At 44.0% G+C, this 26,713-nt stretch overlaps 20 non-coding genes across 20 annotated transcripts; 7 read left to right on the top strand and 13 right to left on the bottom strand.

The window, feature by feature from the left end:
• Positions 1–701: 701 nt before the first annotated feature.
• TRNAM-CAU (transfer RNA methionine (anticodon CAU)) lies at positions 702–774 on the bottom strand. The gene has a single exon. It is a non-coding gene; the product is annotated as a tRNA-Met (tRNA).
• Positions 775–1,986: 1,212 nt separating this feature from the next.
• On the top strand, positions 1,987–2,058 carry TRNAA-CGC (transfer RNA alanine (anticodon CGC)). The gene has a single exon. It is a non-coding gene; the product is annotated as a tRNA-Ala (tRNA).
• A 1,755-nt stretch (positions 2,059–3,813) lies between these two features.
• TRNAM-CAU (transfer RNA methionine (anticodon CAU)) lies at positions 3,814–3,886 on the bottom strand. The gene has a single exon. It is a non-coding gene; the product is annotated as a tRNA-Met (tRNA).
• A 5,880-nt stretch (positions 3,887–9,766) lies between these two features.
• Positions 9,767–9,838, top strand: TRNAA-CGC (transfer RNA alanine (anticodon CGC)). The gene has a single exon. It is a non-coding gene; the product is annotated as a tRNA-Ala (tRNA).
• A 199-nt stretch (positions 9,839–10,037) lies between these two features.
• Positions 10,038–10,110, bottom strand: TRNAM-CAU (transfer RNA methionine (anticodon CAU)). The gene has a single exon. It is a non-coding gene; the product is annotated as a tRNA-Met (tRNA).
• A 1,212-nt stretch (positions 10,111–11,322) lies between these two features.
• Positions 11,323–11,394, top strand: TRNAA-CGC (transfer RNA alanine (anticodon CGC)). Its single transcript has one exon. It is a non-coding gene; the product is annotated as a tRNA-Ala (tRNA).
• A 199-nt stretch (positions 11,395–11,593) lies between these two features.
• Positions 11,594–11,666, bottom strand: TRNAM-CAU (transfer RNA methionine (anticodon CAU)). The gene has a single exon. It is a non-coding gene; the product is annotated as a tRNA-Met (tRNA).
• Positions 11,667–13,149: 1,483 nt separating this feature from the next.
• On the bottom strand, positions 13,150–13,222 carry TRNAM-CAU (transfer RNA methionine (anticodon CAU)). Its single transcript has one exon. It is a non-coding gene; the product is annotated as a tRNA-Met (tRNA).
• Positions 13,223–14,705: 1,483 nt separating this feature from the next.
• Positions 14,706–14,778, bottom strand: TRNAM-CAU (transfer RNA methionine (anticodon CAU)). The gene has a single exon. It is a non-coding gene; the product is annotated as a tRNA-Met (tRNA).
• A 1,212-nt stretch (positions 14,779–15,990) lies between these two features.
• TRNAA-CGC (transfer RNA alanine (anticodon CGC)) lies at positions 15,991–16,062 on the top strand. Its single transcript has one exon. It is a non-coding gene; the product is annotated as a tRNA-Ala (tRNA).
• Positions 16,063–16,261: 199 nt separating this feature from the next.
• TRNAM-CAU (transfer RNA methionine (anticodon CAU)) lies at positions 16,262–16,334 on the bottom strand. The gene has a single exon. It is a non-coding gene; the product is annotated as a tRNA-Met (tRNA).
• Positions 16,335–17,817: 1,483 nt separating this feature from the next.
• On the bottom strand, positions 17,818–17,890 carry TRNAM-CAU (transfer RNA methionine (anticodon CAU)). The gene has a single exon. It is a non-coding gene; the product is annotated as a tRNA-Met (tRNA).
• A 1,211-nt stretch (positions 17,891–19,101) lies between these two features.
• TRNAA-CGC (transfer RNA alanine (anticodon CGC)) lies at positions 19,102–19,173 on the top strand. The gene has a single exon. It is a non-coding gene; the product is annotated as a tRNA-Ala (tRNA).
• Positions 19,174–19,372: 199 nt separating this feature from the next.
• TRNAM-CAU (transfer RNA methionine (anticodon CAU)) lies at positions 19,373–19,445 on the bottom strand. The gene has a single exon. It is a non-coding gene; the product is annotated as a tRNA-Met (tRNA).
• A 1,483-nt stretch (positions 19,446–20,928) lies between these two features.
• Positions 20,929–21,001, bottom strand: TRNAM-CAU (transfer RNA methionine (anticodon CAU)). The gene has a single exon. It is a non-coding gene; the product is annotated as a tRNA-Met (tRNA).
• A 1,212-nt stretch (positions 21,002–22,213) lies between these two features.
• Positions 22,214–22,285, top strand: TRNAA-CGC (transfer RNA alanine (anticodon CGC)). Its single transcript has one exon. It is a non-coding gene; the product is annotated as a tRNA-Ala (tRNA).
• Positions 22,286–22,484: 199 nt separating this feature from the next.
• On the bottom strand, positions 22,485–22,557 carry TRNAM-CAU (transfer RNA methionine (anticodon CAU)). The gene has a single exon. It is a non-coding gene; the product is annotated as a tRNA-Met (tRNA).
• Positions 22,558–23,769: 1,212 nt separating this feature from the next.
• TRNAA-CGC (transfer RNA alanine (anticodon CGC)) lies at positions 23,770–23,841 on the top strand. Its single transcript has one exon. It is a non-coding gene; the product is annotated as a tRNA-Ala (tRNA).
• A 199-nt stretch (positions 23,842–24,040) lies between these two features.
• On the bottom strand, positions 24,041–24,113 carry TRNAM-CAU (transfer RNA methionine (anticodon CAU)). The gene has a single exon. It is a non-coding gene; the product is annotated as a tRNA-Met (tRNA).
• A 1,483-nt stretch (positions 24,114–25,596) lies between these two features.
• Positions 25,597–25,669, bottom strand: TRNAM-CAU (transfer RNA methionine (anticodon CAU)). The gene has a single exon. It is a non-coding gene; the product is annotated as a tRNA-Met (tRNA).
• Positions 25,670–26,713: the final 1,044 nt, after the last annotated feature.

Below are 26,713 nucleotides of genomic sequence, written 5' to 3'. Positions count from 1 at the left end.
TGCTTATCCCCAAGCCAAGACAGAACATGAACTTTGGTCTGAAATCCTCCTTTGGGGTGATAAGACGTACCTTACAGTGTGCTCTAAGAACTGGTGACTTTGAGAGGGAGCTGCAGGTAATGTTAATGATTTTCATCGATCTGCTCCTGATCCCCACCCCCACAACCTTTCTTGAGCGAGAGATAATTACAGCGCTGAAAGATACTTCAGCCACTCCTTCGATAGCTCAGTTGGTAGAGCGGAGGACTGTAGCATAAAGTCAGACATCCTTAGGTCGCTGGTTCAAATCAGGCTCGAAGGATTTTGTGCTTCGATTTCCATATCTTTCACTTTTATTCAAACAATACCTTCCATTGATTATGATCGAGACTTTGCAGTCCCTGGGTTTCAGGGATTCCTTGCATCCATCAAACAGCTCGAGTGCAAAAGTGGGGATGTAGCTCAGTGGTAGAGCGCATGTTTTGCATGTATGAGGTCCCGGGTTCAATCCCCGGCATCTCCAGGAGCCTCTGTTCCTTATCTTGGCTTTTTTCCAGAAGGCTAGCCTGCCATCATGCAGAAAGAAGAAGTTTGTCATGCAGTTGGGGTGAGAGCCCCACTTAAATAGTCAGACATTTGCTTTGGAAAAATCTTTGAACTAGGCATAGTTTGCGCATTTCAAGAAAATCGGAGAATTTTGCATTCCAAAAGAAGGAAATAAATGCCCTCTCTGAGGATCGAACTCAGGACCTTCAGATTATGAGACTGACGCGCTGCCTACTGCGCTAAGAAGGCTGTATATAGGCATCTGTACATAAGACCATGAAGATCATCCAGGTACAAGGCTGAAGGATTTTCCTGACTGACATTGTATACTGCAGAGTCGAATGGGGTGATGTGGCCGTCGGTTCAATGCAGGGTTTCCAATCATACAGTCAAATCTTGCAGAAGTGGGGATGTAGCTCAGTGGTAGAGCGCATGCTTTGCATGTATGAGGCCCCGGGTTCAATCCCCGGCATCTCCAGACTTTTGCCATGCTTACCTTGGATTTTGGGCAGAAAGCTAGGCTGGCATCATGATGAAGGAAGAGATATGTCCTCCAACCGGGATGAGGACCCCGCTTAATCTGTCAGACGTTTGCCTTGAAAAATCCCATGAAATGGGGCTATCTCATTTTTGATGATTATAGATCAAAAGAATCCTACTTGTTGAAGACATCAAAGTGATGATTCATCTTGACAACCATAATGCTTTGATGATAGAAATCTGTCGCATCTCTCTTGATCATTGGTAAGGGTTCTTCTTCTAAACCAAAGACTCTTTACAGTAGCTTTTAGAAAAACGGAATATTTTGTTTATCTCAATCACCTTCAATCTACAGATTTTTCCGTTCTCTTTCCTTTTGAAAATGCATCCAAAATGCACGTTCTTGATGCTGGGTGCTTAGTAATGACTCCCATAACTTTCTGTCATTTCTTTCATGGTTCCGCGCAGCCATCCATTTGCCACCAATGCTGCCCAAGGTCTTTGTATCAAAGTTCCTTTCCTTTCTGTAAAATTGAAATTTGGAGCACCCCTGCTTATCCCCAAGCCAAGACAGAACATGAACTTTGGTCTGAAATCCTCCTTTGGGGTGATAAGACGTACCTTACAGTGTGCTCTAAGAACTGGTGACTTTGAGAGGGAGCTGCAGGTAATGTTCATGATTTTCATCGATCTGCTCCTGATCCCCACCCCCACAACCTTTCTTGAGCGAGAGATAATTACAGCGCTGAAAGATACTTCAGCCACTCCTTCGATAGCTCAGTTGGTAGAGCGGAGGACTGTAGCATAAAGTCAGACATCCTTAGGTCGCTGGTTCAAATCTGGCTCGAAGGATTTTGTGCTTCGATTTCCATATCTTTCACTTTTATTCAAACAATACCTTCCATTGATTATGATCGAGACTTTGCAGTCCCTGGGTTTCAGGGACTCCTTGCATCCATCAAACAGCTCGAGTGCAAAAGTGGGGATGTAGCTCAGTGGTAGAGCGCATGCTTCGCATGTATGAGGTCCCGGGTTCAATCCCCGGCATCTCCAGGAGCCTCTGTTCCTTATCTTGGCTTTTTTCCAGAAGGCTAGCCTGCCATCATGCAGAAAGAAGAAGTTTGTCATGCAGTTGGGGTGAGAGCCCCACTTAAATAGTCAGACATTTGCTTTGGAAAAATCTTTGAACTAGGCATAGTTTGCGCATTTCAAGAAAATCGGAGAATTTTGCATTCCAAAAGAAGGAAATAAATGCCCTCTCAGAGGATCGAACTCAGGACCTTCAGATTATGAGACTGACGCGCTGCCTACTGCGCTAAGAAGGCTGTATATAGGCATCTGTACATAAGACCATGAAGATCATCCAGGTACAAGGCTGAAGTTTTTTCCTGACTGACATTGTATACTGCAGAGTCAAATGGGGTGATGTGGCCGTCGGTTCAATGCAGGGTTTCCAATCATACAGTCAAATTTTGCAGAAGTGGGGATGTAGCTCAGTGGTAGAGCGCATGCTTTGCATGTATCAGGCCCCGGGTTCAATCCCCGGCATCTCCAGACTTTTGCCATGCTTACCTTGGATTTTGGGCAGAAAGCTAGGCTGGCATCATGATGAAGGAAGAGATATGTCCTCCAACAGGGATGAGGACCCTGCTTAATCTGTCAGAAGTTTGCCTTGAAAAATCCCATGAAATGGGGCTATCTCATTTTTGATGATTATAGATCAAAAGAATCCTACTTGTTGAAGACATCAAAGTGATGATTCATCTTGACAACCATAATGCTTTGATGATAGAAATCTGTCGCATCTCTCTTGATCATTGGTAAGGGTTCTTCTTCTAAACCAAAGACTCTTTACAGTAGCTTTTAGAAAAACGGAATATTTTGTTTATCTCAATCACCTTCAATCTACAGATTTTTCCGTTCTCTTTCCTTTTGAAAATGCATCCAAAATGCACGTTCTTGATGCTGGGTGCTTAGTAATGACTCCCATAACTTTCTGTCATTTCTTTCATGGTTCCGCGCAGCCATCCATTTGCCACCAATGCTGCCCAAGGTCTTTGTATCAAAGTTCCTTTCCTTTCTGTAAAATTGAAATTTGGAGCACCCCTGCTTATCCCCAAGCCAAGACAGAACATGAACTTTGGTCTGAAATCCTCCTTTGGGGTGATAAGACGTACCTTACAGTGTGCTCTAAGAACTGGTGACTTTGAGAGGGAGCTGCAGGTAATGTTAATGATTTTCATCGATCTGCTCCTGATCCCCACCCCCACAACCTTTCTTGAGCGAGAGATAATTACAGCGCTGAAAGATACTTCAGCCACTCCTTCGATAGCTCAGTTGGTAGAGCGGAGGACTGTAGCATAAAGTCAGACATCCTTAGGTCGCTGGTTCAAATCAGGCTCGAAGGATTTTGTGCTTCGATTTCCATATCTTTCACTTTTATTCAAACAATACCTTCCATTGATTATGATCGAGACTTTGCAGTCCCTGGGTTTCAGGGATTCCTTGCATCCATCAAACAGCTCGAGTGCAAAAGTGGGGATGTAGCTCAGTGGTAGAGCGCATGTTTTGCATGTATGAGGTCCCGGGTTCAATCCCCGGCATCTCCAGGAGCCTCTGTTCCTTATCTTGGCTTTTTTCCAGAAGGCTAGCCTGCCATCATGCAGAAAGAAGAAGTTTGTCATGCAGTTGGGGTGAGAGCCCCACTTAAATAGTCAGACATTTGCTTTGGAAAAATCTTTGAACTAGGCATAGTTTGCGCATTTCAAGAAAATCGGAGAATTTTGCATTCCAAAAGAAGGAAATAAATGCCCTCTCTGAGGATCGAACTCAGGACCTTCAGATTATGAGACTGACGCGCTGCCTACTGCGCTAAGAAGGCTGTATATAGGCATCTGTACATAGGACCATGAAGATCATCCAGGTACAAGGCTGAAGTTTTTTCCTGACTGACATTGTATACTGCAGAGTCAAATGGGGTGATGTGGCCGTCGGTTCAATGCAGGGTTTCCAATCATACAGACAAATTTTGCAGAAGTGGGGATGTAGCTCAGTGGTAGAGCGCATGCTTTGCATGTATCAGGCCCCGGGTTCAATCCCCGGCATCTCCAGACTTTTGTCATGCTTACCTTGGATTTTGGGCAGAAAGCTAGGCTGGCATCATGATGAAGGAAGAGATATGTCCTCCAACAGGGATGAGGACCCCGCTTAATCTGTCAGACGTTTGCCTTGAAAAATCCCATGAAATGGGGCTATCTCATTTTTGATGATTATAGATCAAAAGAATCCTACTTGTTGAAGACATCAAAGTGATGATTCATCTTGACAACCATAATGCTTTGATGATAGAAATCTGTCGCATCTCTCTTGATCATTGGTAAGGGTTCTTCTTCTAAACCAGAGACTCTTTACAGTAGCTTTTAGAAAAACTGAATATTTTGTTTATCTCAATCACCTTCAATCTACAGATTTTTCCGTTCTCTTTCCTTTTGAAAATGCATCCAAAATGCACGTTCTTGATGCTGGGTGCTTAGTAATGACTCCCATAACTTTCTGTCATTTCTTTCATGGTTCCGCGCAGCCATCCATTTGCCACCAATGCTGCCCAAGGTCTTTGTATCAAAGTTCCTTTCCTTTCTGTAAAATTGAAATTTGGAGCACCCCTGCTTATCCCCAAGCCAAGACAGAACATGAACTTTGGTCTGAAATCCTCCTTTGGGGTGATAAGACGTACCTTACAGTGTGCTCTAAGAACTGGTGACTTTGAGAGGGAGCTGCAGGTAATGTTAATGATTTTCATCGATCTGCTCCTGATCCCCACCCCCACAACCTTTCTTGAGCGAGAGATAATTACAGCGCTGAAAGATACTTCAGCCACTCCTTCGATAGCTCAGTTGGTAGAGCGGAGGACTGTAGCATAAAGTCAGACATCCTTAGGTCGCTGGTTCAAATCAGGCTCGAAGGATTTTGTGCTTCGATTTCCATATCTTTCACTTTTATTCAAACAATACCTTCCATTGATTATGATCGAGACTTTGCAGTCCCTGGGTTTCAGGGATTCCTTGCATCCATCAAACAGCTCAAGTGCAAAAGTGGGGATGTAGCTCAGTGGTAGAGCGCATGTTTCGCATGTATGAGGTCCCGGGTTCAATCCCCGGCATCTCCAGGAGCCTCTGTTCCTTATCTTGGCTTTTTTCCAGAAGGCTAGCCTGCCATCATGCAGAAAGAAGAAGTTTGTCATGCAGTTGGGGTGAGAGCCCCACTTAAATAGTCAGACATTTGCTTTGGAAAAATCTTTGAACTAGGCATAGTTTGCGCATTTCAAGAAAATCGGAGAATTTTGCATTCCAAAAGAAGGAAATAAATGCCCTCTCTGAGGATCGAACTCAGGACCTTCAGATTATGAGACTGACGCGCTGCCTACAGCGCTAAGAAGGCTGTATATAGGCATCTGTACATAAGACCATGAAGATCATCCAGGTACAAGGCTGAAGGATTTTCCTGACTGACATTGTATACTGCAGAGTCGAATGGGGTGATGTGGCCGTCGGTTCAATGCAGGGTTTCCAATCATACAGTCAAATCTTGCAGAAGTGGGGATGTAGCTCAGTGGTAGAGCGCATGCTTTGCATGTATGAGGCCCCGGGTTCAATCCCTGGCATCTCCAGACTTTTGCCATGCTTACCTTGGATTTTGGGCAGAAAGCTAGGCTGGCATCATGATGAAGGAAGAGATATGTCCTCCAACCGGGAAGAGGACCCCGCTTAATCTGTCAGACGTTTGCCTTGAAAAATCCCATGAAATGGGGCTATCTCATTTTTGATGATTATAGATCAAAAGAATCCTACTTGTTGAAGACATCAAAGTGATGATTCATCTTGACAACCATAATGCTTTGATGATAGAAATCTGTCGCATCTCTCTTGATCATTGGTAAGGGTTCTTCTTCTAAACCAAAGACTCTTTACAGTAGCTTTTAGAAAAACGGAATATTTTGTTTATCTCAATCACCTTCAATCTACAGATTTTTCCGTTCTCTTTCCTTTTGAAAATGCATCCAAAATGCACGTTCTTGATGCTGGGTGCTTAGTAATGACTCCCATAACTTTCTGTCATTTCTTTCATGGTTCCGCGCAGCCATCCATTTGCCACCAATGCTGCCCAAGGTCTTTGTATCAAAGTTCCTTTCCTTTCTGTAAAATTGAAATTTGGAGCACCCCTGCTTATCCCCAAGCCAAGACAGAACATGAACTTTGGTCTGAAATCCTCCTTTGGGGTGATAAGACGTACCTTACAGTGTGCTCTAAGAACTGGTGACTTTGAGAGGGAGCTGCAGGTAATGTTAATGATTTTCATCGATCTGCTCCTGATCCCCACCCCCACAACCTTTCTTGAGCGAGAGATAATTACAGCGCTGAAAGATACTTCAGCCACTCCTTCGATAGCTCAGTTGGTAGAGCGGAGGACTGTAGCATAAAGTCAGACATCCTTAGGTCGCTGGTTCAAATCAGGCTCGAAGGATTTTGTGCTTCGATTTCCATATCTTTCACTTTTATTCAAACAATACCTTCCATTGATTATGATCGAGACTTTGCAGTCCCTGGGTTTCAGGGATTCCTTGCATCCATCAAACAGCTCAAGTGCAAAAGTGGGGATGTAGCTCAGTGGTAGAGCGCATGTTTCGCATGTATGAGGTCCCGGGTTCAATCCCCGGCATCTCCAGGAGCCTCTGTTCCTTATCTTGGCTTTTTTCCAGAAGGCTAGCCTGCCATCATGCAGAAAGAAGAAGTTTGTCATGCAGTTGGGGTGAGAGCCCCACTTAAATAGTCAGACATTTGCTTTGGAAAAATCTTTGAACTAGGCATAGTTTGCGCATTTCAAGAAAATCGGAGAATTTTGCATTCCAAAAGAAGGAAATAAATGCCCTCTCTGAGGATCGAACTCAGGACCTTCAGATTATGAGACTGACGCGCTGCCTACAGCGCTAAGAAGGCTGTATATAGGCATCTGTACATAAGACCATGAAGATCATCCAGGTACAAGGCTGAAGGATTTTCCTGACTGACATTGTATACTGCAGAGTCGAATGGGGTGATGTGGCCGTCGGTTCAATGCAGGGTTTCCAATCATACAGTCAAATCTTGCAGAAGTGGGGATGTAGCTCAGTGGTAGAGCGCATGCTTTGCATGTATGAGGCCCCGGGTTCAATCCCTGGCATCTCCAGACTTTTGCCATGCTTACCTTGGATTTTGGGCAGAAAGCTAGGCTGGCATCATGATGAAGGAAGAGATATGTCCTCCAACCGGGAAGAGGACCCCGCTTAATCTGTCAGACGTTTGCCTTGAAAAATCCCATGAAATGGGGCTATCTCATTTTTGATGATTATAGATCAAAAGAATCCTACTTGTTGAAGACATCAAAGTGATGATTCATCTTGACAACCATAATGCTTTGATGATAGAAATCTGTCGCATCTCTCTTGATCATTGGTAAGGGTTCTTCTTCTAAACCAAAGACTCTTTACAGTAGCTTTTAGAAAAACGGAATATTTTGTTTATCTCAATCACCTTCAATCTACAGATTTTTCCGTTCTCTTTCCTTTTGAAAATGCATCCAAAATGCACGTTCTTGATGCTGGGTGCTTAGTAATGACTCCCATAACTTTCTGTCATTTCTTTCATGGTTCCGCGCAGCCATCCATTTGCCACCAATGCTGCCCAAGGTCTTTGTATCAAAGTTCCTTTCCTTTCTGTAAAATTGAAATTTGGAGCACCCCTGCTTATCCCCAAGCCAAGACAGAACATGAACTTTGGTCTGAAATCCTCCTTTGGGGTGATAAGACGTACCTTACAGTGTGCTCTAAGAACTGGTGACTTTGAGAGGGAGCTGCAGGTAATGTTAATGATTTTCATCGATCTGCTCCTGATCCCCACCCCCACAACCTTTCTTGAGCGAGAGATAATTACAGCGCTGAAAGATACTTCAGCCACTCCTTCGATAGCTCAGTTGGTAGAGCGGAGGACTGTAGCATAAAGTCAGACATCCTTAGGTCGCTGGTTCAAATCAGGCTCGAAGGATTTTGTGCTTCGATTTCCATATCTTTCACTTTTATTCAAACAATACCTTCCATTGATTATGATCGAGACTTTGCAGTCCCTGGGTTTCAGGGATTCCTTGCATCCATCAAACAGCTCGAGTGCAAAAGTGGGGATGTAGCTCAGTGGTAGAGCGCATGTTTTGCATGTATGAGGTCCCGGGTTCAATCCCCGGCATCTCCAGGAGCCTCTGTTCCTTATCTTGGCTTTTTTCCAGAAGGCTAGCCTGCCATCATGCAGAAAGAAGAAGTTTGTCATGCAGTTGGGGTGAGAGCCCCACTTAAATAGTCAGACATTTGCTTTGGAAAAATCTTTGAACTAGGCATAGTTTGCGCATTTCAAGAAAATCGGAGAATTTTGCATTCCAAAAGAAGGAAATAAATGCCCTCTCTGAGGATCGAACTCAGGACCTTCAGATTATGAGACTGACACGCTGCCTACTGCGCTAAGAAGGCTGTATATAGGCATCTGTACATAAGACCATGAAGATCATCCAGGTACAAGGCTGAAGTTTTTTCCTGACTGACATTGTATACTGCAGAGTCAAATGGGGTGATGTGGCCGTCGGTTCAATGCAGGGTTTCCAATCATACAGTCAAATTTTGCAGAAGTGGGGATGTAGCTCAGTGGTAGAGCGCATGCTTTGCATGTATCAGGCCCCGGGTTCAATCCCCGGCATCTCCAGACTTTTGCCATGCTTACCTTGGATTTTGGGCAGAAAGCTAGGCTGGCATCATGATGAAGGAAGAGATATGTCCTCCAACAGGGATGAGGACCCTGCTTAATCTGTCAGACGTTTGCCTTGAAAAATCCCATGAAATGGGGCTATCTCATTTTTGATGATTATAGATCAAAAGAATCCTACTTGTTGAAGACATCAAAGTGATGATTCATCTTGACAACCATAATGCTTTGATGATAGAAATCTGTCGCATCTCTCTTGATCATTGGTAAGGGTTCTTCTTCTAAACCAAAGACTCTTTACAGTAGCTTTTAGAAAAACGGAATATTTTGTTTATCTCAATCACCTTCAATCTACAGATTTTTCCGTTCTCTTTCCTTTTGAAAATGCATCCAAAATGCACGTTCTTGATGCTGGGTGCTTAGTAATGACTCCCATAACTTTCTGTCATTTCTTTCATGGTTCCGCGCAGCCATCCATTTGCCACCAATGCTGCCCAAGGTCTTTGTATCAAAGTTCCTTTCCTTTCTGTAAAATTGAAATTTGGAGCACCCCTGCTTATCCCCAAGCCAAGACAGAACATGAACTTTGGTCTGAAATCCTCCTTTGGGGTGATAAGACGTACCTTACAGTGTGCTCTAAGAACTGGTGACTTTGAGAGGGAGCTGCAGGTAATGTTAATGATTTTCATCGATCTGCTCCTGATCCCCACCCCCACAACCTTTCTTGAGCGAGAGATAATTACAGCGCTGAAAGATACTTCAGCCACTCCTTCGATAGCTCAGTTGGTAGAGCGGAGGACTGTAGCATAAAGTCAGACATCCTTAGGTCGCTGGTTCAAATCTGGCTCGAAGGATTTTGTGCTTCGATTTCCATATCTTTCACTTTTATTCAAACAATACCTTCCATTGATTATGATCGAGACTTTGCAGTCCCTGGGTTTCAGGGACTCCTTGCATCCATCAAACAGCTCGAGTGCAAAAGTGGGGATGTAGCTCAGTGGTAGAGCGCATGCTTCGCATGTATGAGGTCCCGGGTTCAATCCCCGGCATCTCCAGGAGCCTCTGTTCCTTATCTTGGCTTTTTTCCAGAAGGCTAGCCTGCCATCATGCAGAAAGAAGAAGTTTGTCATGCAGTTGGGGTGAGAGCCCCACTTAAATAGTCAGACATTTGCTTTGGAAAAATCTTTGAACTAGGCATAGTTTGCGCATTTCAAGAATATCGGAGAATTTTGCATTCCAAAAGAAGGAAATAAATGCCCTCTCTGAGGATCGAACTCAGGACCTTCAGATTATGAGACTGACGCGCTGCCTACTGCGCTAAGAAGGCTGTATATAGGCATCTGTACATAAGACCATGAAGATCATCCAGGTACAAGGCTGAAGTTTTTTCCTGACTGACATTGTATACTGCAGAGTCAAATGGGGTGATGTGGCCGTCGGTTCAATGCAGGGTTTCCAATCATACAGTCAAATTTTGCAGAAGTGGGGATGTAGCTCAGTGGTAGAGCGCATGCTTTGCATGTATCAGGCCCCGGGTTCAATCCCCGGCATCTCCAGACTTTTGCCATGCTTACCTTGGATTTTGGGCAGAAAGCTAGGCTGGCATCATGATGAAGGAAGAGATATGTCCTCCAACAGGGATGAGGACCCTGCTTAATCTGTCAGACGTTTGCCTTGAAAAATCCCATGAAATGGGGCTATCTCATTTTTGATGATTATAGATCAAAAGAATCCTACTTGTTGAAGACATCAAAGTGATGATTCATCTTGACAACCATAATGCTTTGATGATAGAAATCTGTCGCATCTCTCTTGATCATTGGTAAGGGTTCTTCTTCTAAACCAAAGACTCTTTACAGTAGCTTTTAGAAAAACGGAATATTTTGTTTATCTCAATCACCTTCAATCTACAGATTTTTCCGTTCTCTTTCCTTTTGAAAATGCATCCAAAATGCACGTTCTTGATGCTGGGTGCTTAGTAATGACTCCCATAACTTTCTGTCATTTCTTTCATGGTTCCGCGCAGCCATCCATTTGCCACCAATGCTGCCCAAGGTCTTTGTATCAAAGTTCCTTTCCTTTCTGTAAAATTGAAATTTGGAGCACCCCTGCTTATCCCCAAGCCAAGACAGAACATGAACTTTGGTCTGAAATCCTCCTTTGGGGTGATAAGACGTACCTTACAGTGTGCTCTAAGAACTGGTGACTTTGAGAGGGAGCTGCAGGTAATGTTAATGATTTTCATCGATCTGCTCCTGATCCCCACCCCCACAACCTTTCTTGAGCGAGAGATAATTACAGCGCTGAAAGATACTTCAGCCACTCCTTCGATAGCTCAGTTGGTAGAGCGGAGGACTGTAGCATAAAGTCAGACATCCTTAGGTCGCTGGTTCAAATCTGGCTCGAAGGATTTTGTGCTTCGATTTCCATATCTTTCACTTTTATTCAAACAATACCTTCCATTGATTATGATCGAGACTTTGCAGTCCCTGGGTTTCAGGGACTCCTTGCATCCATCAAACAGCTCGAGTGCAAAAGTGGGGATGTAGCTCAGTGGTAGAGCGCATGCTTCGCATGTATGAGGTCCCGGGTTCAATCCCCGGCATCTCCAGGAGCCTCTGTTCCTTATCTTGGCTTTTTTCCAGAAGGCTAGCCTGCCATCATGCAGAAAGAAGAAGTTTGTCATGCAGTTGGGGTGAGAGCCCCACTTAAATAGTCAGACATTTGCTTTGGAAAAATCTTTGAACTAGGCATAGTTTGCGCATTTCAAGAATATCGGAGAATTTTGCATTCCAAAAGAAGGAAATAAATGCCCTCTCTGAGGATCGAACTCAGGACCTTCAGATTATGAGACTGACGCGCTGCCTACTGCGCTAAGAAGGCTGTATATAGGCATCTGTACATAAGACCATGAAGATCATCCAGGTACAAGGCTGAAGTTTTTTCCTGACTGACATTGTATACTGCAGAGTCAAATGGGGTGATGTGGCCGTCGGTTCAATGCAGGGTTTCCAATCATACAGTCAAATTTTGCAGAAGTGGGGATGTAGCTCAGTGGTAGAGCGCATGCTTTGCATGTATCAGGCCCCGGGTTCAATCCCCGGCATCTCCAGACTTTTGCCATGCTTACCTTGGATTTTGGGCAGAAAGCTAGGCTGGCATCATGATGAAGGAAGAGAAATGTCCTCCAACAGGGATGAGGACCCTGCTTAATCTGTCAGACGTTTGCCTTGAAAAATCCCATGAAATGGGGCTATCTCATTTTTGATGATTATAGATCAAAAGAATCCTACTTGTTGAAGACATCAAAGTGATGATTCATCTTGACAACCATAATGCTTTGATGATAGAAATCTGTCGCATCTCTCTTGATCATTGGTAAGGGTTCTTCTTCTAAACCAAAGACTCTTTACAGTAGCTTTTAGAAAAACGGAATATTTTGTTTATCTCAATCACCTTCAATCTACAGATTTTTCCGTTCTCTTTCCTTTTGAAAATGCATCCAAAATGCACGTTCTTGATGCTGGGTGCTTAGTAATGACTCCCATAACTTTCTGTCATTTCTTTCATGGTTCCGCGCAGCCATCCATTTGCCACCAATGCTGCCCAAGGTCTTTGTATCAAAGTTCCTTTCCTTTCTGTAAAATTGAAATTTGGAGCACCCCTGCTTATCCCCAAGCCAAGACAGAACATGAACTTTGGTCTGAAATCCTCCTTTGGGGTGATAAGACGTACCTTACAGTGTGCTCTAAGAACTGGTGACTTTGAGAGGGAGCTGCAGGTAATGTTAATGATTTTCATCGATCTGCTCCTGATCCCCACCCCCACAACCTTTCTTGAGCGAGAGATAATTACAGCGCTGAAAGATACTTCAGCCACTCCTTCGATAGCTCAGTTGGTAGAGCGGAGGACTGTAGCATAAAGTCAGACATCCTTAGGTCGCTGGTTCAAATCAGGCTCGAAGGATTTTGTGCTTCGATTTCCATATCTTTCACTTTTATTCAAACAATACCTTCCATTGATTATGATCGAGACTTTGCAGTCCCTGGGTTTCAGGGATTCCTTGCATCCATCAAACAGCTCAAGTGCAAAAGTGGGGATGTAGCTCAGTGGTAGAGCGCATGTTTTGCATGTATGAGGTCCCGGGTTCAATCCCCGGCATCTCCAGAAGCCTCTGTTCCTTATCTTGGCTTTTTTCCAGAAGGCTAGCCTGCCATCATGCAGAAAGAAGAAGTTTGTCATGCAGTTGGGGTGAGAGCCCCACTTAAATAGTCAGACATTTGCTTTGGAAAAATCTTTGAACTAGGCATAGTTTGCGCATTTCAAGAAAATCGGAGAATTTTGCATTCCAAAAGAAGGAAATAAATGCCCTCTCTGAGGATCGAACTCAGGACCTTCAGATTATGAGACTGACGCGCTGCCTACTGCGCTAAGAAGGCTGTATATAGGCATCTGTACATAAGACCATGAAGATCATCCAGGTACAAGGCTGAAGGATTTTCCTGACTGACATTGTATACTGCAGAGTCGAATGGGGTGATGTGGCCGTCGGTTCAATGCAGGGTTTCCAATCATACAGTCAAATCTTGTAGAAGTGGGGATGTAGCTCAGTGGTAGAGCGCATGCTTTGCATGTATGAGGCCCCGGTTTCAATCCCCGGCACCTCCAGACTTTTGCCATGCTTACCTTGGATTTTGGGCAGAAAGCTAGGCTGGCATCATGATGAAGGAAGAGATATGTCCTCCAACCGGGATGAGGACCCCGCTTAATCTGTCAGACGTTTGCCTTGAAAAATCCCATGAAATGGGGCTATCTCATTTTTGATGATTATAGATCAAAAGAATCCTACTTGTTGAAGACATCAAAGTGATGATTCATCTTGACAACCATAATGCTTTGATGATAGAAATCTGTCGCATCTCTCTTGATCATTGGTAAGGGTTCTTCTTCTAAACCAAAGACTCTTTACAGTAGCTTTTAGAAAAACGGAATATTTTGTTTATCTCAATCACCTTCAATCTACAGATTTTTCCGTTCTCTTTCCTTTTGAAAATGCATCCAAAATGCACGTTCTTGATGCTGGGTGCTTAGTAATGACTCCCATAACTTTCTGTCATTTCTTTCATGGTTCCGCGCAGCCATCCATTTGCCACCAATGCTGCCCAAGGTCTTTGTATCAAAGTTCCTTTCCTTTCTGTAAAATTGAAATTTGGAGCACCCCTGCTTATCCCCAAGCCAAGACAGAACATGAACTTTGGTCTGAAATCCTCCTTTGGGGTGATAAGACGTACCTTACAGTGTGCTCTAAGAACTGGTGACTTTGAGAGGGAGCTGCAGGTAATGTTAATGATTTTCATCGATCTGCTCCTGATCCCCACCCCCACAACCTTTCTTGAGCGAGAGATAATTACAGCGCTGAAAGATACTTCAGCCACTCCTTCGATAGCTCAGTTGGTAGAGCGGAGGACTGTAGCATAAAGTCAGACATCCTTAGGTCGCTGGTTCAAATCAGGCTCGAAGGATTTTGTGCTTCGATTTCCATATCTTTCACTTTTATTCAAACAATACCTTCCATTGATTATGATCGAGACTTTGCAGTCCCTGGGTTTCAGGGATTCCTTGCATCCATCAAACAGCTCGAGTGCAAAAGTGGGGATGTAGCTCAGTGGTAGAGCGCATGTTTTGCATGTATGAGGTCCCGGGTTCAATCCCCGGCATCTCCAGGAGCCTCTGTTCCTTATCTTGGCTTTTTTCCAGAAGGCTAGCCTGCCATCATGCAGAAAGAAGAAGTTTGTCATGCAGTTGGGGTGAGAGCCCCACTTAAATAGTCAGACATTTGCTTTGGAAAAATCTTTGAACTAGGCATAGTTTGCGCATTTCAAGAAAATCGGAGAATTTTGCATTCCAAAAGAAGGAAATAAATGCCCTCTCTGAGGATCGAACTCAGGACCTTCAGATTATGAGACTGACGCGCTGCCTACTGCGCTAAGAAGGCTGTATATAGGCATCTGTACATAAGACCACGAAGATCATCCAGGTACAAGGCTGAAGGATTTTCCTGACTGACATTGTATACTGCAGAGTCGAATGGGGTGATGTGGCCGTCGGTTCAATGCAGGGTTTCCAATCATACAGTCAAATCTTGCAGAAGTGGGGATGTAGCTCAGTGGTAGAGCGCATGCTTTGCATGTATGAGGCCCCGGGTTCAATCCCCGGCATCTCCAGACTTTTGCCATGCTTACCTTGGATTTTGGGCAGAAAGCTAGGCTGGCATCATGATGAAGGAAGAGATATGTCCTCCAACCGGGATGAGGACCCCGCTTAATCTGTCAGACGTTTGCCTTGAAAAATCCCATGAAATGGGGCTATCTCATTTTTGATGATTATAGATCAAAAGAATCCTACTTGTTGAAGACATCAAAGTGATGATTCATCTTGACAACCATAATGCTTTGATGATAGAAATCTGTCGCATCTCTCTTGATCATTGGTAAGGGTTCTTCTTCTAAACCAAAGACTCTTTACAGTAGCTTTTAGAAAAACGGAATATTTTGTTTATCTCAATCACCTTCAATCTACAGATTTTTCCGTTCTCTTTCCTTTTGAAAATGCATCCAAAATGCACGTTCTTGATGCTGGGTGCTTAGTAATGACTCCCATAACTTTCTGTCATTTCTTTCATGGTTCCGCGCAGCCATCCATTTGCCACCAATGCTGCCCAAGGTCTTTGTATCAAAGTTCCTTTCCTTTCTGTAAAATTGAAATTTGGAGCACCCCTGCTTATCCCCAAGCCAAGACAGAACATGAACTTTGGTCTGAAATCCTCCTTTGGGGTGATAAGACGTACCTTACAGTGTGCTCTAAGAACTGGTGACTTTGAGAGGGAGCTGCAGGTAATGTTCATGATTTTCATCGATCTGCTCCTGATCCCCACCCCCACAACCTTTCTTGAGCGAGAGATAATTACAGCGCTGAAAGATACTTCAGCCACTCCTTCGATAGCTCAGTTGGTAGAGCGGAGGACTGTAGCATAAAGTCAGACATCCTTAGGTCGCTGGTTCAAATCTGGCTCGAAGGATTTTGTGCTTCGATTTCCATATCTTTCACTTTTATTCAAACAATACCTTCCATTGATTATGATCGAGACTTTGCAGTCCCTGGGTTTCAGGGACTCCTTGCATCCATCAAACAGCTCGAGTGCAAAAGTGGGGATGTAGCTCAGTGGTAGAGCGCATGCTTCGCATGTATGAGGTCCCGGGTTCAATCCCCGGCATCTCCAGGAGCCTCTGTTCCTTATCTTGGCTTTTTTCCAGAAGGCTAGCCTGCCATCATGCAGAAAGAAGAAGTTTGTCATGCAGTTGGGGTGAGAGCCCCACTTAAATAGTCAGACATTTGCTTTGGAAAAATCTTTGAACTAGGCATAGTTTGCGCATTTCAAGAAAATCGGAGAATTTTGCATTCCAAAAGAAGGAAATAAATGCCCTCTCTGAGGATCGAACTCAGGACCTTCAGATTATGAGACTGACGCGCTGCCTACTGCGCTAAGAAGGCTGTATATAGGCATTTGTACATAAGACCATGAAGATCATCCAGGTACAAGGCTGAAGTTTTTTCCTGACTGACATTGTATACTGCAGAGTCAAATGGGGTGATGTGGCCGTCGGTTCAATGCAGGGTTTCCAATCATACAGTCAAATTTTGCAGAAGTGGGGATGTAGCTCAGTGGTAGAGCGCATGCTTTGCATGTATCAGGCCCCGGGTTCAATCCCCGGCATCTCCAGACTTTTGCCATGCTTACCTTGGATTTTGGGCAGAAAGCTAGGCTGGCATCATGATGAAGGAAGAGATATGTCCTCCAACAGGGATGAGGACCCTGCTTAATCTGTCAGACGTTTGCCTTGAAAAATCCCATGAAATGGGGCTATCTCATTTTTGATGATTATAGATCAAAAGAATCCTACTTGTTGAAGACATCAAAGTGATGATTCATCTTGACAACCATAATGCTTTGATGATAGAAATCTGTCGCATCTCTCTTGATCATTGGTAAGGGTTCTTCTTCTAAACCAAAGACTCTTTACAGTAGCTTTTAGAAAAACGGAATATTTTGTTTATCTCAATCACCTTCAATCTACAGATTTTTCCGTTCTCTTTCCTTTTGAAAATGCATCCAAAATGCACGTTCTTGATGCTGGGTGCTTAGTAATGACTCCCATAACTTTCTGTCATTTCTTTCATGGTTCCGCGCAGCCATCCATTTGCCACCAATGCTGCCCAAGGTCTTTGTATCAAAGTTCCTTTCCTTTCTGTAAAATTGAAATTTGGAGCACCCCTGCTTATCCCCAAGCCAAGACAGAACATGAACTTTGGTCTGAAATCCTCCTTTGGGGTGATAAGACGTACCTTACAGTGTGCTCTAAGAACTGGTGACTTTGAGAGGGAGCTGCAGGTAATGTTAATGATTTTCATCGATCTGCTCCTGATCCCCACCCCCACAACCTTTCTTGAGCGAGAGATAATTACAGCGCTGAAAGATACTTCAGCCACTCCTTCGATAGCTCAGTTGGTAGAGCGGAGGACTGTAGCATAAAGTCAGACATCCTTAGGTCGCTGGTTCAAATCAGGCTCGAAGGATTTTGTGCTTCGATTTCCATATCTTTCACTTTTATTCAAACAATACCTTCCATTGATTATGATCGAGACTTTGCAGTCCCTGGGTTTCAGGGATTCCTTGCATCCATCAAACAGCTCGAGTGCAAAAGTGGGGATGTAGCTCAGTGGTAGAGCGCATGTTTTGCATGTATGAGGTCCCGGGTTCAATCCCCGGCATCTCCAGGAGCCTCTGTTCCTTATCTTGGCTTTTTTCCAGAAGGCTAGCCTGCCATCATGCAGAAAGAAGAAGTTTGTCATGCAGTTGGGGTGAGAGCCCCACTTAAATAGTCAGACATTTGCTTTGGAAAAATCTTTGAACTAGGCATAGTTTGCGCATTTCAAGAAAATCGGAGAATTTTGCATTCCAAAAGAAGGAAATAAATGCCCTCTCTGAGGATCGAACTCAGGACCTTCAGATTATGAGACTGACGCGCTGCCTACTGCGCTAAGAAGGCTGTATATAGGCATCTGTACATAAGACCATGAAGATCATCCAGATACAAGGCTGAAGGATTTTCCTGACTGACATTGTATACTGCAGAGTCGAATGGGGTGATGTGGCCGTCGGTTCAATGCAGGGTTTCCAATCATACAGTCAAATCTTGCAGAAGTGGGGATGTAGCTCAGTGGTACAGCGCATGCTTTGCATGTATGAGGCCCCGGGTTCAATCCCCGGCATCTCCAGACTTTTGCCATGCTTACCTTGGATTTTGGGCAGAAAGCTAGGCTGGCATCATGATGAAGGAAGAGATATGTCCTCCAACCGGGATGAGGACCCCGCTTAATCTGTCAGACGTTTGCTTGAAAAATCCCATGAAATGGGGCTATCTCATTTTTGATGATTATAGATCAAAAGAATCCTACTTGTTGAAGACATCAAAGTGATGATTCATCTTGACAACCATAATGCTTTGATGATAGAAATCTGTCGCATCTCTCTTGATCATTGGTAAGGGTTCTTCTTCTAAACCAAAGACTCTTTACAGTAGCTTTTAGAAAAACGGAATATTTTGTTTATCTCAATCACCTTCAATCTACAGATTTTTCCGTTCTCTTTCCTTTTGAAAATGCATCCAAAATGCACGTTCTTGATGCTGGGTGCTTAGTAATGACTCCCATAACTTTCTGTCATTTCTTTCATGGTTCCGCGCAGCCATCCATTTGCCACCAATGCTGCCCAAGGTCTTTGTATCAAAGTTCCTTTCCTTTCTGTAAAATTGAAATTTGGAGCACCCCTGCTTATCCCCAAGCCAAGACAGAACATGAACTTTGGTCTGAAATCCTCCTTTGGGGTGATAAGACGTACCTTACAGTGTGCTCTAAGAACTGGTGACTTTGAGAGGGAGCTGCAGGTAATGTTCATGATTTTCATCGATCTGCTCCTGATCCCCACCCCCACAACCTTTCTTGAGCGAGAGATAATTACAGCGCTGAAAGATACTTCAGCCACTCCTTCGATAGCTCAGTTGGTAGAGCGGAGGACTGTAGCATAAAGTCAGACATCCTTAGGTCGCTGGTTCAAATCTGGCTCGAAGGATTTTGTGCTTCGATTTCCATATCTTTCACTTTTATTCAAACAATACCTTCCATTGATTATGATCGAGACTTTGCAGTCCCTGGGTTTCAGGGACTCCTTGCATCCATCAAACAGCTCGAGTGCAAAAGTGGGGATGTAGCTCAGTGGTAGAGCGCATGCTTCGCATGTATGAGGTCCCGGGTTCAATCCCCGGCATCTCCAGGAGCCTCTGTTCCTTATCTTGGCTTTTTTCCAGAAGGCTAGCCTGCCATCATGCAGAAAGAAGAAGTTTGTCATGCAGTTGGGGTGAGAGCCCCACTTAAATAGTCAGACATTTGCTTTGGAAAAATCTTTGAACTAGGCATAGTTTGCGCATTTCAAGAATATCGGAGAATTTTGCATTCCAAAAGAAGGAAATAAATGCCCTCTCTGAGGATCGAACTCAGGACCTTCAGATTATGAGACTGACGCGCTGCCTACTGCGCTAAGAAGGCTGTATATAGGCATCTGTACATAAGACCATGAAGATCATCCAGGTACAAGGCTGAAGTTTTTTCCTGACTGACATTGTATACTGCAGAGTCAAATGGGGTGATGTGGCCGTCGGTTCAATGCAGGGTTTCCAATCATACAGTCAAATTTTGCAGAAGTGGGGATGTAGCTCAGTGGTAGAGCGCATGCTTTGCATGTATCAGGCCCCGGGTTCAATCCCCGGCATCTCCAGACTTTTGCCATGCTTACCTTGGATTTTGGGCAGAAAGCTAGGCTGGCATCATGATGAAGGAAGAGATATGTCCTCCAACAGGGATGAGGACCCTGCTTAATCTGTCAGACGTTTGCCTTGAAAAATCCCATGAAATGGGGCTATCTCATTTTTGATGATTATAGATCAAAAGAATCCTACTTGTTGAAGACATCAAAGTGATGATTCATCTTGACAACCATAATGCTTTGATGATAGAAATCTGTCGCATCTCTCTTGATCATTGGTAAGGGTTCTTCTTCTAAACCAAAGACTCTTTACAGTAGCTTTTAGAAAAACGGAATATTTTGTTTATCTCAATCACCTTCAATCTACAGATTTTTCCGTTCTCTTTCCTTTTGAAAATGCATCCAAAATGCACGTTCTTGATGCTGGGTGCTTAGTAATGACTCCCATAACTTTCTGTCATTTCTTTCATGGTTCCGCGCAGCCATCCATTTGCCACCAATGCTGCCCAAGGTCTTTGTATCAAAGTTCCTTTCCTTTCTGTAAAATTGAAATTTGGAGCACCCCTGCTTATCCCCAAGCCAAGACAGAACATGAACGTTGGTCTGAAATCCTCCTTTGGGGTGATAAGACGTACCTTACAGTGTGCTCTAAGAACTGGTGACTTTGAGAGGGAGCTGCAGGTAATGTTAATGATTTTCATCGATCTGCTCCTGATCCCCACCCCCACAACCTTTCTTGAGCGAGAGATAATTACAGCGCTGAAAGATACTTCAGCCACTCCTTCGATAGCTCAGTTGGTAGAGCGGAGGACTGTAGCATAAAGTCAGACATCCTTAGGTCGCTGGTTCAAATCAGGCTCGAAGGATTTTGTGCTTCGATTTCCATATCTTTCACTTTTATTCAAACAATACCTTCCATTGATTATGATCGAGACTTTGCAGTCCCTGGGTTTCAGGGATTCCTTGCATCCATCAAACAGCTCAAGTGCAAAAGTGGGGATGTAGCTCAGTGGTAGAGCGCATGTTTTGCATGTATGAGGTCCCGGGTTCAATCCCCGGCATCTCCAGAAGCCTCTGTTCCTTATCTTGGCTTTTTTCCAGAAGGCTAGCCTGCCATCATGCAGAAAGAAGAAGTTTGTCATGCAGTTGGGGTGAGAGCCCCACTTAAATAGTCAGACATTTGCTTTGGAAAAATCTTTGAACTAGGCATAGTTTGCGCATTTCAAGAAAATCGGAGAATTTTGCATTCCAAAAGAAGGAAATAAATGCCCTCTCTGAGGATCGAACTCAGGACCTTCAGATTATGAGACTGACGCGCTGCCTACTGCGCTAAGAAGGCTGTATATAGGCATCTGTACATAAGACCATGAAGATCATCCAGGTACAAGGCTGAAGGATTTTCCTGACTGACATTGTATACTGCAGAGTCGAATGGGGTGATGTGGCCGTCGGTTCAATGCAGGGTTTCCAATCATACAGTCAAATCTTGTAGAAGTGGGGATGTAGCTCAGTGGTAGAGCGCATGCTTTGCATGTATGAGGCCCCGGTTTCAATCCCCGGCACCTCCAGACTTTTGCCATGCTTACCTTGGATTTTGGGCAGAAAGCTAGGCTGGCATCATGATGAAGGAAGAGATATGTCCTCCAACCGGGATGAGGACCCCGCTTAATCTGTCAGACGTTTGCCTTGAAAAATCCCATGAAATGGGGCTATCTCATTTTTGATGATTATAGATCAAAAGAATCCTACTTGTTGAAGACATCAAAGTGATGATTCATCTTGACAACCATAATGCTTTGATGATAGAAATCTGTCGCATCTCTCTTGATCATTGGTAAGGGTTCTTCTTCTAAACCAAAGACTCTTTACAGTAGCTTTTAGAAAAACGGAATATTTTGTTTATCTCAATCACCTTCAATCTACAGATTTTTCCGTTCTCTTTCCTTTTGAAAATGCATCCAAAATGCACGTTCTTGATGCTGGGTGCTTAGTAATGACTCCCATAACTTTCTGTCATTTCTTTCATGGTTCCGCGCAGCCATCCATTTGCCACCAATGCTGCCCAAGGTCTTTGTATCAAAGTTCCTTTCCTTTCTGTAAAATTGAAATTTGGAGCACCCCTGCTTATCCCCAAGCCAAGACAGAACATGAACTTTGGTCTGAAATCCTCCTTTGGGGTGATAAGACGTACCTTACAGTGTGCTCTAAGAACTGGTGACTTTGAGAGGGAGCTGCAGGTAATGTTAATGATTTTCATCGATCTGCTCCTGATCCCCACCCCCACAACCTTTCTTGAGCGAGAGATAATTACAGCGCTGAAAGATACTTCAGCCACTCCTTCGATAGCTCAGTTGGTAGAGCGGAGGACTGTAGCATAAAGTCAGACATCCTTAGGTCGCTGGTTCAAATCTGGCTCGAAGGATTTTGTGCTTCGATTTCCATATCTTTCACTTTTATTCAAACAATACCTTCCATTGATTATGATCGAGACTTTGCAGTCCCTGGGTTTCAGGGACTCCTTGCATCCATCAAACAGCTCGAGTGCAAAAGTGGGGATGTAGCTCAGTGGTAGAGCGCATGCTTCGCATGTATGAGGTCCCGGGTTCAATCCCCGGCATCTCCAGGAGCCTCTGTTCCTTATCTTGGCTTTTTTCCAGAAGGCTAGCCTGCCATCATGCAGAAAGAAGAAGTTTGTCATGCAGTTGGGGTGAGAGCCCCACTTAAATAGTCAGACATTTGCTTTGGAAAAATCTTTGAACTAGGCATAGTTTGCGCATTTCAAGAATATCGGAGAATTTTGCATTCCAAAAGAAGGAAATAAATGCCCTCTCTGAGGATCGAACTCAGGACCTTCAGATTATGAGACTGACGCGCTGCCTACTGCGCTAAGAAGGCTGTATATAGGCATCTGTACATAAGACCATGAAGATCATCCAGGTACAAGGCTGAAGTTTTTTCCTGACTGACATTGTATACTGCAGAGTCAAATGGGGTGATGTGGCCGTCGGTTCAATGCAGGGTTTCCAATCATACAGTCAAATTTTGCAGAAGTGGGGATGTAGCTCAGTGGTAGAGCGCATGCTTTGCATGTATCAGGCCCCGGGTTCAATCCCCGGCATCTCCAGACTTTTGCCATGCTTACCTTGGATTTTGGGCAGAAAGCTAGGCTGGCATCATGATGAAGGAAGAGATATGTCCTCCAACAGGGATGAGGACCCTGCTTAATCTGTCAGACGTTTGCCTTGAAAAATCCCATGAAATGGGGCTATCTCATTTTTGATGATTATAGATCAAAAGAATCCTACTTGTTGAAGACATCAAAGTGATGATTCATCTTGACAACCATAATGCTTTGATGATAGAAATCTGTCGCATCTCTCTTGATCATTGGTAAGGGTTCTTCTTCTAAACCAAAGACTCTTTACAGTAGCTTTTAGAAAAACGGAATATTTTGTTTATCTCAATCACCTTCAATCTACAGATTTTTCCGTTCTCTTTCCTTTTGAAAATGCATCCAAAATGCACGTTCTTGATGCTGGGTGCTTAGTAATGACTCCCATAACTTTCTGTCATTTCTTTCATGGTTCCGCGCAGCCATCCATTTGCCACCAATGCTGCCCAAGGTCTTTGTATCAAAGTTCCTTTCCTTTCTGTAAAATTGAAATTTGGAGCACCCCTGCTTATCCCCAAGCCAAGACAGAACATGAACTTTGGTCTGAAATCCTCCTTTGGGGTGATAAGACGTACCTTACAGTGTGCTCTAAGAACTGGTGACTTTGAGAGGGAGCTGCAGGTAATGTTAATGATTTTCATCGATCTGCTCCTGATCCCCACCCCCACAACCTTTCTTGAGCGAGAGATAATTACAGCGCTGAAAGATACTTCAGCCACTCCTTCGATAGCTCAGTTGGTAGAGCGGAGGACTGTAGCATAAAGTCAGACATCCTTAGGTCGCTGGTTCAAATCTGGCTCGAAGGATTTTGTGCTTCGATTTCCATATCTTTCACTTTTATTCAAACAATACCTTCCATTGATTATGATCGAGACTTTGCAGTCCCTGGGTTTCAGGGACTCCTTGCATCCATCAAACAGCTCGAGTGCAAAAGTGGGGATGTAGCTCAGTGGTAGAGCGCATGCTTCGCATGTATGAGGTCCCGGGTTCAATCCCCGGCATCTCCAGGAGCCTCTGTTCCTTATCTTGGCTTTTTTCCAGAAGGCTAGCCTGCCATCATGCAGAAAGAAGAAGTTTGTCATGCAGTTGGGGTGAGAGCCCCACTTAAATAGTCAGACATTTGCTTTGGAAAAATCTTTGAACTAGGCATAGTTTGCGCATTTCAAGAATATCGGAGAATTTTGCATTCCAAAAGAAGGAAATAAATGCCCTCTCTGAGGATCGAACTCAGGACCTTCAGATTATGAGACTGACGCGCTGCCTACTGCGCTAAGAAGGCTGTATATAGGCATCTGTACATAAGACCATGAAGATCATCCAGGTACAAGGCTGAAGTTTTTTCCTGACTGACATTGTATACTGCAGAGTCAAATGGGGTGATGTGGCCGTCGGTTCAATGCAGGGTTTCCAATCATACAGTCAAATTTTGCAGAAGTGGGGATGTAGCTCAGTGGTAGAGCGCATGCTTTGCATGTATCAGGCCCCGGTTTCAATCCCCGGCACCTCCAGACTTTTGCCATGCTTACCTTGGATTTTGGGCAGAAAGCTAGGCTGGCATCATGATGAAGGAAGAGATATGTCCTCCAACCGGGATGAGGACCCCGCTTAATCTGTCAGACGTTTGCCTTGAAAAATCCCATGAAATGGGGCTATCTCATTTTTGATGATTATAGATCAAAAGAATCCTACTTGTTGAAGACATCAAAGTGATGATTCATCTTGACAACCATAATGCTTTGATGATAGAAATCTGTCGCATCTCTCTTGATCATTGGTAAGGGTTCTTCTTCTAAACCAAAGACTCTTTACAGTAGCTTTTAGAAAAACGGAATATTTTGTTTATCTCAATCACCTTCAATCTACAGATTTTTCCGTTCTCTTTCCTTTTGAAAATGCATCCAAAATGCACGTTCTTGATGCTGGGTGCTTAGTAATGACTCCCATAACTTTCTGTCATTTCTTTCATGGTTCCGCGCAGCCATCCATTTGCCACCAATGCTGCCCAAGGTCTTTGTATCAAAGTTCCTTTCCTTTCTGTAAAATTGAAATTTGGAGCACCCCTGCTTATCCCCAAGCCAAGACAGAACATGAACTTTGGTCTGAAATCCTCCTTTGGGGTGATAAGACGTACCTTACAGTGTGCTCTAAGAACTGGTGACTTTGAGAGGGAGCTGCAGGTAATGTTAATGATTTTCATCGATCTGCTCCTGATCCCCACCCCCACAACCTTTCTTGAGCGAGAGATAATTACAGCGCTGAAAGATACTTCAGCCACTCCTTCGATAGCTCAGTTGGTAGAGCGGAGGACTGTAGCATAAAGTCAGACATCCTTAGGTCGCTGGTTCAAATCAGGCTCGAAGGATTTTGTGCTTCGATTTCCATATCTTTCACTTTTATTCAAACAATACCTTCCATTGATTATGATCGAGACTTTGCAGTCCCTGGGTTTCAGGGATTCCTTGCATCCATCAAACAGCTCAAGTGCAAAAGTGGGGATGTAGCTCAGTGGTAGAGCGCATGTTTTGCATGTATGAGGTCCCGGGTTCAATCCCCGGCATCTCCAGAAGCCTCTGTTCCTTATCTTGGCTTTTTTCCAGAAGGCTAGCCTGCCATCATGCAGAAAGAAGAAGTTTGTCATGCAGTTGGGGTGAGAGCCCCACTTAAATAGTCAGACATTTGCTTTGGAAAAATCTTTGAACTAGGCATAGTTTGCGCATTTCAAGAAAATCGGAGAATTTTGCATTCCAAAAGAAGGAAATAAATGCCCTCTCTGAGGATCGAACTCAGGACCTTCAGATTATGAGACTGACGCGCTGCCTACTGCGCTAAGAAGGCTGTATATAGGCATCTGTACATAAGACCATGAAGATCATCCAGGTACAAGGCTGAAGGATTTTCCTGACTGACATTGTATACTGCAGAGTCGAATGGGGTGATGTGGCCGTCGGTTCAATGCAGGGTTTCCAATCATACAGTCAAATCTTGTAGAAGTGGGGATGTAGCTCAGTGGTAGAGCGCATGCTTTGCATGTATGAGGCCCCGGTTTCAATCCCCGGCACCTCCAGACTTTTGCCATGCTTACCTTGGATTTTGGGCAGAAAGCTAGGCTGGCATCATGATGAAGGAAGAGATATGTCCTCCAACCGGGATGAGGACCCCGCTTAATCTGTCAGACGTTTGCCTTGAAAAATCCCATGAAATGGGGCTATCTCATTTTTGATGATTATAGATCAAAAGAATCCTACTTGTTGAAGACATCAAAGTGATGATTCATCTTGACAACCATAATGCTTTGATGATAGAAATCTGTCGCATCTCTCTTGATCATTGGTAAGGGTTCTTCTTCTAAACCAAAGACTCTTTACAGTAGCTTTTAGAAAAACGGAATATTTTGTTTATCTCAATCACCTTCAATCTACAGATTTTTCCGTTCTCTTTCCTTTTGAAAATGCATCCAAAATGCACGTTCTTGATGCTGGGTGCTTAGTAATGACTCCCATAACTTTCTGTCATTTCTTTCATGGTTCCGCGCAGCCATCCATTTGCCACCAATGCTGCCCAAGGTCTTTGTATCAAAGTTCCTTTCCTTTCTGTAAAATTGAAATTTGGAGCACCCCTGCTTATCCCCAAGCCAAGACAGAACATGAACTTTGGTCTGAAATCCTCCTTTGGGGTGATAAGACGTACCTTACAGTGTGCTCTAAGAACTGGTGACTTTGAGAGGGAGCTGCAGGTAATGTTAATGATTTTCATCGATCTGCTCCTGATCCCCACCCCCACAACCTTTCTTGAGCGAGAGATAATTACAGCGCTGAAAGATACTTCAGCCACTCCTTCGATAGCTCAGTTGGTAGAGCGGAGGACTGTAGCATAAAGTCA

Source organism: Triturus cristatus, chromosome 4_1 (assembly GCF_964204655.1).
Source record: "Triturus cristatus chromosome 4_1, aTriCri1.1, whole genome shotgun sequence".
Taxonomy (NCBI): Eukaryota; Metazoa; Chordata; class Amphibia; order Caudata; family Salamandridae; genus Triturus; species Triturus cristatus.
The sequence above is the reverse complement of the archived record's forward strand: the minus strand, read 5'-3'. Positions and strand labels throughout refer to the sequence as shown.